A 9,473-nucleotide genomic window follows, 5' to 3' on the forward strand; every position below is an offset into this window, starting at 1 on the left:
TTATAATTCTCCCAAATAGAAATCAATCTTTAAGTCTCTCATCTTTAAGGTGGCTCACGCCTGTAATTCTAACACTTTGGGAGGCCAAGGTGGGCAAACTCTCTGAGCTCAGGAGTTCGAGACAAGCTTGGTCGACATGGTGAAACCACATCTCTACTCAAAAAATACAAAAAGCCAGATGTGGTGGCACGCACTTGTAATCCCAGCTACTTGGGAAGCCAAGGCAGGAGAATCGCTTGAGCCTGGGAGGCAGAGGTTTCAGTGAGCCAAGATCGAGCCACTGTACTCCAGCCTGGGCAACAGAGTGAGACTCTGTCTCAAACATGAATAAATAAATAAATAAATAAATAAATAAATAAATAAATCTTTGAGTACTTAAAAAAATTTATTAAGGACAATAGGTGATTTTGAAATGTCTTTCACATATAATGTTTCCCTTTGTCTTAGCTCTAAGTACAGTTTTGATGACATGTGTTTCTCACCTTTTTAAAATTATTATTATTAGATAAAGCTTACTTTCATGTCAATTTATTCTAACAAGCAATAAAAATTTGAGGCCAAGGGCAATGGCTCACTCCTTTAATCCCAGCACTTTGGGAGGCTGAGGTGAGAGGATCACTTGAGGCCAGGAGTTCAAGACCAGCCTGGGTGACAGAGAGGGACCCCATCTCTAAAAAAAAAATTAATAACTAGCCAGGCATAGTAGTGTGTGCCTGTAGTTCCAGCTACTTGGAAGGCTGAGGTGGGAAGATTGCTTGAGCCCAGGAGGTCGAGGCTGCAGTGAGCCATGATCATGCCACTGCACTTTAGCCTGGGTGACAGAGTACAGAGTGAGACCCTATCTCAAAAATAAAAATAAAAAAAAAGACCAGAGGGAATTCTTCAGCAGGCTGTCCCTTTGGACTGGAACGGCACCATCGGCTCTCCTACTATGTATATATGTGTATATATATACCCACATATACATCGGCTGTATATGTGTGTATATATGTGTGTGTGTATTTGTATATATACCTGTGTGTGTGTACACATACACAAATATATAAAACACACAAAAATTCTGTTGGTTCTATTTCTCTGGAGCACTCAGTCTTATTCAGGAAAAATGACAGATTCTGAGCTCGTTTGACATAAACAGCTTGGTTTCATTTAAATATGCTCTAATGCACAATGAGACATTTCATTTGAAATATTCCCGAACCTGGACCTGAACCTTAGTTGGAAGCATGGTTTCCTGTCTGTTTTCAACCTGTTTTCAACTATTCTGCTTAGTTTCATATATATTTGATTGAATTCACCATAGTAAGTTACCTTTGATATGAATGTATGATTCTGACTTAAATTGACTAGGTTCATCCCAATTTGTTGTAAGGCACAAAAAGTAATGACCGTGACACTGACACTTATCATGAAGGACATCCTCAATGTCAACTCACTCACATCTTCTCCCTGACCCTGAACCTCATGCCCACCTTTACTCTAACACTCTCTGGCCTTGAGCCTGATCTTTATCCTCAACCTGACCCGCATTGTGAGCATAACCCTCATCCCGACCCCTGCCTTAAACCTGACCTAAGCCTCATACACTGGACCTGAATTGCACTTGACTCTCACTTTTTCTCTCACTTTCATCCTCAGGTAGACCTCACTCTCCCTCACTCTCACATTCACCCTGACCTTCAGCTTCATCTTGACACTTGCCCTTGACTCTAAATGAGACCTTCATCATCACTGTTGCCCTGACCCTGCCCTGCTCACTCATCCTCACTCTGAGTTTATTCCTCAGGTGGACGCTTACCTTGACACTGACTTTGATCTCTCTCTCACACCCATGCTCACACTCACCGTGCACCTGCTTTCACTCTGACTTTAATCCTCACTGGGACCTACTCTGATCCTAAATCAAACACTAACCCTCACCCTCAGCCTGACATTAACAGTGACTCTGACCCTCACTCTGGCCCCATCTTTACCCTAAATCACAATCCCCTTCCTTTTTTGAGACAGGGTCTCGCTACATTGCCCAGGCTGACCTCTAATTGTTGGACTCAAGCAATCCTCAGCTTCCTGAGTAGTTGGGATTATAGGCACGCACCAGGACATCACATCCTTAACATCTCTGTGACCCTGACTCTCATCCTCACCTTGATTCTAACCTGAATCAAATGCTCAGCCTACTCTCTCCCAAACCCCAACCTAGATCATCACCCTAATTCTCAACCTCACCCTCATCCTAGCCCCCATTCTCATTTCATCACCTTAGTCTGACCATCACTCTCACTTTCAGTCTGGCCCTGACATTCACCCTCACATTCACCCCATTCTGACTCTGACCTTGACCCTCAGTCTCACTCTGAGTCTGACTGCCCCCCCTCCTTTCATGGCCACTGACCCTGACAGTCACCCTTACTCTGATCCTCTTGATGATGCAGATACGGATCATCGCCCTGACTGTGTGATGCTTACTCTGGTACCATCACCTGAGCCTGTCTCTCACCCTTATATTGACCCTCGAAGTCTAAGGTTGAAGTTCATGCCCAAGATCAAAGTCAAGGGCAAATCTTAAGCAAAGAATGTCAACCATACATTTTTGTTAACTATAGCTTATTTCTTGTTCATACAACTAGTGAGAACTATTGACAAGTAGAGATAACAAGATAACCCAGACTAACTAGGTAACTAGACATAATTAGAATAACTAGAGTATGTAAAAGAGAGGCTCCAGGACATACATGTGTCTCGAGTTGTCACTAGTTATCTAGTTAGCAATAGTAGTTCAAAAAAGAAGTTAGAGTTGGAGTACTTTTGAATGCTTTTAGAATTTTTTTATGATTCTTTGGAGAACAATTCTAAGTTGATTTCACAAATCCTGCTGAGTCATTGTAACTCCTCCATATAACAATACATATTTTGAATGCTTTTGACTACATTTGTAAATTTATTAAGAACAATATGGGATTCTTAATGTGGTAATATATTGAGGCTAAAAAAGAAAAAAAATATGGGATTCAGAACTCCTTTTCACAAATATCATAAATAGCTCTGACAAATAATAAGTGAGATGAAAGTGTGTTTCTCACCTGGTTTGTTTAAAGTTTACATTAATATCAATGTATTCTAATCAGCAATAAATTGAGTAGAATGTTTGAACTTGTGTTTACTAATACTGCAGTATTAGTCTTTTTTTCCTTCCTTTTTCTGATTTGGCTTCTTCTTTTTTTTCTTCTTCTTCTTTTTTTTTTTTTTTTTTTGATACAATGTCTCGCTCTGTCACCCAGGCTGGAGTGCAGTGCAGTGGGGTAATCTCAGCTCACTTGGCTCATTGCAATCTCCGCCTCCTGGGTTCAAGGATTTCTTCTGCCTCAGCCTCTCAAGTAGCTGGGACTACAGGCGCATGCCACCAAGTTTGGCTAATTTTTTATATTAATATTCTTAGTAGAGATGGGGTTTTGCCATATTAGCCAGGCTGGTCTTGAACTCCTGGCTTCAAGTGATCTACCTGCTTTGGCCTCCCAAAGTGCTGGAACTACAGATGTGAGCCACCATGCCTGGCCCGCTTTGGCTTCTGATTCATTAAACACACAGTATTAGTCTTTAAAAAAATCTTTTCAAAAGATATTTTTATATATATATATATATATATATATATTACCTTGAGCTTCTTTAGACTGCTTATTTTTACAAATACTGATTGGATTCATCTTACTTTGATTTGACTAGCAACAAGAAGGTTCTTTGAGAACATATATGGTTATGGGCTCATTTACACAAATACTGCTTTGATTCACTATAATTGCTTATAACTCCCAATAAGAGAAATTCTAAGATCTTTGAAGTTTTGAGCATCTTAAGTACTTTTGAATCCTTTTGAAGATTCTTTTGAGAACACAGGTGATTCAAGCTCATTTCCATAAATGCTCCCTAGCTAAATTTAATTTGGTCTTACTTGAAGAAGAAAAGTGCAGTTGAGGCAAGTGTGTATCCTTGGCTTTTAGCTCATGTAAAGGTGATATTTATCTCAATTCATTCTAATAGAAGAAATTTCACATTTAACCATTTTAAGTTGCACAGAGGCGTTTAGTACATTCATAGTATTGCCCAACAATCACCATTATCTAATTCAGAAAATTTTCATTTGTTGCTGTTGTTTTTCTTTGTATTTCTTTTCTTTTCTTTTTTTTTTTTGAGACGGAGTCTCGCTCTGTCGCCCGGGCTGGAGTGCAGTGGCTGGATCTCAGCTCACTGCAAGCTCCGCCTCCCAGGTTCACGCCATTCTCCTGCCTCAGCCTCCTGTGTAGCTGGGACTACAGGCACCCGCCACCTCGCCCGGCTAGTTTTTTGTATTTTTAGTAGAGACGTGGTTTCACCATGTTAGCCAGGATGGTCTTGATCTCCTGACCTCGTGATCCGCCCGTCTCGGCCTCCCAAAGTGCTGGGATTACAGGCTTGAGCCACCGCGCCCGGCCTATTTTCTTATTTTTAAATTTCTTTTTCCTTTTATGTGATTCTTCAATTAAGACATCCCATTATGGCAATTCCAGAACATTTCCATCACCCCAAAAGGGAATCCTGTGCCTATTAAGTGGTCATTTTGCATTTCACCTTCCCACTAGACCCTGCTACTAACCTGCTTTCTGTCTCCATGGATCTGCCTATTCTGGACATATAAATTCATTTAAGTGGAATGATACAGTATATGGTCTTTTGTGTCTGGTTTTTTTCACTTAGCATAATGCTTTCAAGGTTCATCCATGTTATACCATGTATCAATACTTCATTCCTTTTTATGGCTGAATACTATTTGATTGTATGGATTTATCATATTTTGCTTATCCATTCACCAACTGATGAACATTTGGATTGTTTCCACCTTTCAGCTATTCTGAATAGTGCTGATGTAAACATGCTATACAAGTTTTTGTTTGAACACCTGTTTTCAATTATTTGGGGCATACAGCTTGGAGTGGAAATGCTGGGTCAAATGCTAATTCTATGTTTAACTTATTGAGGAACCACCAAACGGATTTCCCCAACAGATAGAACACTTTAAATTCTTACCAGCAATGTACAGTATAAGGGTTCTAATCTCTCCACATCTTTGCCAACAGTTGTTATTTTCCATTAAAAAAGTATTTTTATTATAGCCATTCTAGTGGGCGTGAAGTGGCATTTTATTATGGTTTTAGTTTGCATTTCTCTAATGACTAGTGACATTAAGCATTTTTTTTGGTGTGTTCTTGATGGCTGTTTTGTATGCACTTACTTCTTTGAAGAAACCTTTATTCAAGTCATTTGTTCATTTAAAAATTGGGTTGTTAGTCTTTTTGTTATTGAGTCATAGACATCTTAATATATTCTGGATGCTAGACCATTATCAGATATACGATTTGCAAATATTTTCTTTCATTCTTATGGGTTGCCTTGTCACTCTTCCAGTAGTGTCCTTTGGTGCACAAAGTTTTCAGTTTTGATAAATTTCTATTTCTTTTTTGAGACAGGGTCTCACTCTTGTCATCCAGGCTAGAGTGCAGTGGTACAATCATGGCTCACTGCAGCCTGGAACTCCCAAACTCAAGCTATCCTCCCATTTCAGCCTCCCAAGTAGCTGGGACTACAGGTGCCTGCCACCATGCCCAGCTATTTTTTGGGGAATTTTTCTTTTTTTTGGTAGAGAAGGGTCTGTGTTGCCCAGTCTGGTCTTGACCTTCTGAGCTCAAATGATCCTCCTGCCTTGGCCTCCTAAAGTGCTGGGATTACAGGGGTGAGCCACCACGACTGGCCCAATTTATTTTTCCATTTGTTGCTTCTGCTTTTGGTGTCATATCTAAGAAACAACTTTTCAGATGCCAGGTAATGAAAATTAACCCCTATGCTTTCTTCTAAGAGTTTTAGCTTTTATATTTAGATCTTTATCGTCTTTGAGTTAATTTTTGTATATAGTGGAAGGTAGAGGTCCAACTTCATTCTTTTACTTGTGGTTATCCAGTTGTTCCAGCACTATTTATTGAAAAGGCTATTCTTTCCCCATTAAATGGTCTTGGCATCCTCATTGAAAAGCAATTAACCATTTCTCTATGGTTTCATTTCTGGACTTTCAATCCTATCCATTGGTCTATGTCTACGCTTACGGCAGTGCCACACTGTTTTAATTACTGAAGCTTTGTGTTAAGTTTTAAAATTAAGAAGAGTGAGTCCTCCAACCTTGTTTTTTTGAAAATTGTTTTGGCTATTCTGGGTCCCTTAAAATTCCCTATGAACTTTAGGATCAACTTTTCCATTTCTGCAAAAAGGCCATTGGAATTTTGACAGGGATAGCTGTAGATTGCTTTGAGGAGTAATGCCATTTTAACAATATTAAGTCTTTCAACCCATGAACACAGTATGTAGTTTCATTTATTTGGAGCTTATACAATTTCTTTCAGCAATGATTTGTAATTTTCAGTGTACAAATCTTGTTCCTTCTTGGTTAAAGTTATTCCTAAATATGTTATTATTTTTGATGCTATTGCAAATGGAACTATTTTCTTATTTTCAAATTGCTTGTTAGTTATAGAAATGTAGGCTTTACTATATATAAGATCACATCATCTGTGAATAGAGATAGTTTTACTTCTTCCTTTCCCATTTGGATGGCTTGTTTTTTCTTGTCTAATTGCTGTAAACAGACCTTCCAGTACAATGTTGAATAGAAGCGGCACAAGTGGGCATCCTTGTCTTGTCACTGACCTTAGGGGAAAAGTTTTCAGTTTTCACCACTGAGTATGATGTTAGCTGTGGGTCTGTCATTATTGCATCCCATGCTGTGAATGTAGGCTTCGAGACTGCTGAAGAGCCAGGGAGGAAAGCAGGGTGAGGGGCAAGTAAAACATTGCAAAATTTTCCTAATTTTTCTCTTTTATGAATAGACTTCATTTTTAGAGGAATTTTAGGTCCACAGCAAAATTAAACAGAAGGGACAGAGATTTCTCATTGATGTCACCTCTGTCCTTGTATTTTTAATTAAACTGTTCCATAGATTTTATTCACGTGATGAGTAACAGTCACATGGAGCACAGAGGGATGCTGAGGGAGGGCTCCAGATCAGGGGCTGGATTTGAAACTGTCCCAATTGTCCCACAGAACTGATGTTTATGGTTTCTTTGAATAAACAGAAATTGGTCCTTCCAGGCCAGGTGCGGTGGCTCATGCCTGTAATCCCAGCACTTTGGGAAGCTGAGGTGGGAGAATCACTTGAGCCTAGGAATTTAAGATCAGCCCGGGCAATGTGGTGAAACCCCATCTCTACAAAAAAATAAAAAAATTTGCCAGGTGTGGTGGCATGCGCCTGTAGTCCCAACTACTCGGGGCTGAGGTGGAAGACTCACTTGAGCCCAGGAGGTTGAGGCTACAGTGAGTGGTGATCATGCTGCCGCACTCTAGCCTGGGTGACAGAGCAAGACCCTGTCTCAGAAAAAAAAAAAAAAAAAGAAAGAAAAAGAAAAAGAAAAGAAATGGATTCCCCCAGTCTTAAAACTTGAGAAGGTCACATTTGTCCTGCGTTCCTTTCTCAGGAAAACCAACCATCAGGCCTCCCAGATAGTATCAAGGAGCTCCAACTTACCAGATCATTGCATCTGGACAATGAGAACCCACACTCCTCATCAGTCATGATTGCCTAACCAATCACCTGATTCCTGTTCCAAATCCTCTTTCTTATTTCTCCCTAAGTTCTGTTTTCCCACAGTTACGTTTCTTCCCTGCTACACAAACCCCTGATTTTGATCAGTCAGGGAGATGGATGTGAGACTGATCTCCCATCTTCTTGGCTGCAGCACTCAATTAAAGCCTTCTTCCCTTGCAATACTCGTTGTCTCAGTGATTGGCTTTCTGACTGGCAAGCAGCAGGACCTAGACCCAACCCCTGTTGTTTCAGTAACAGATTCTGCCCAGTACTAACATGGCAGCCTCTAAGACAAGAGAAGGGAATTGGTCCTTTCTGTGAAAGCCAGGACAGAATATCAAGAATTGTTTGTCTGTCTTCTGGCTCACAATGGCCTTGGGGCCTTGTTCTCTATCTCCTGAGTACTGGAGAACAGAGAAGTCTCAGAAGGCTGACATTGGGAAGGTAAAAAGAAATAAGAGGATGGAAGGGGGTGTTGGAGAAAATAAAAACAAAATCTCCTGCTAACCCAGAAAATCCCCTACACAAACGTAGAAAATAAAGATAAGTTTTATTACCAAATAATATTGAACTGGACTGGGAAGCACATCATATACAATCTGTTAATCAGATGCCAGACAGAAAGATATCTTACTTTTTATCTAGTTGGGCAGATACAATCTATTACAAACATGTCCTCAAAATTAATGGTAATTTGCCCCCTTGTAAGAGGATTTGACATTGTTTGCTGTACAATTTTTCATAGTTCATCCTAAATTCACCTGGTAATTGGAGTAGCCATCTTTTAATTGCCTTTATCAAAAATAAAAAATAAAACTTTTATCTATGACAAACGGGCGGTTACCAGTTTGGAGCTAGGCACCTAAGCTAAACTCCCAAGGTGACAGGGAGATAAGGGCACTATCTTCGTCACTGTTTACATTTCAAAGAGATGGCTCACCAGACCTTTGGGGGAAACATTCCTATTTCGTAAAGCTGGCCGGTGCTTATTCAGCGTTTCAAGTGTCAGGTACATATCAAAGCGGCATTTACACATAGATTTCTTACGGAGATACTCCAAGGGCGGGAGGTCAGGTTTATTTCCCTTTCAGTAACAAATAAAATTTAATTCAATTTGTATCTGCCATTAAGATTTAAACGCTCCTCCTATGAGCTGAAGGTCTGATCTGCAAAACCCCAATTGCCGTGTTGCACAAGGTATCAGCGTAGCCCAGTTTAAAAAATATTATTATTTTAAAAATATATATATTTAACTCCTGGCCTCAAGCCATCTCCAGCTTCAGCCTCCCTCGGCGTTACAGGAATCACAGGCGCACGCCACCACGCCCGGCTCCAGTAGCACAAATCTGAATCGGGATCTTAGATAAGAGGCCAGAGAGCCAGACTCCATCCTGAGTGAGGCTTCCCTCCTCCAGAAACTGGATGAGAGTCTGTCACTAACTCTGAGGACTTCGACAAGAGGAAGGTGACTACAGGCCACCCACAGGAGTGCACTGGTGTTGAGGGTAAGGGTTCAACTGAGACGCTGGGAGGCGGTTTTGCCCTGCCTGTGTCCCACAGGCAGCACGAAGTCGAATCTACATAGGGCTCACATAAGCTAGTTCGCATGCTATGGAGCCTCAGCCCAGGGAATTCAGTGGGTCCGGTGCAGGAAACTCTGTACCCAATGCACACCTGACAGTTCGCGCACTGCTCCGGCTAGATTCGCCAATGAGAAATGACTTCCCTCGGTAACCCCAGTTTCCGGAAGCGCCTGCCGAAGCTGCCGCAGAGGCTTGTGGGGAGTGTAGTCTTTTTTTTTTTTTTTTTGGCA

Source organism: Macaca fascicularis, chromosome 10, assembly GCF_037993035.2.
Source record: "Macaca fascicularis isolate 582-1 chromosome 10, T2T-MFA8v1.1".
Lineage (NCBI taxonomy): Eukaryota > Metazoa > Chordata > Mammalia > Primates > Cercopithecidae > Macaca > Macaca fascicularis.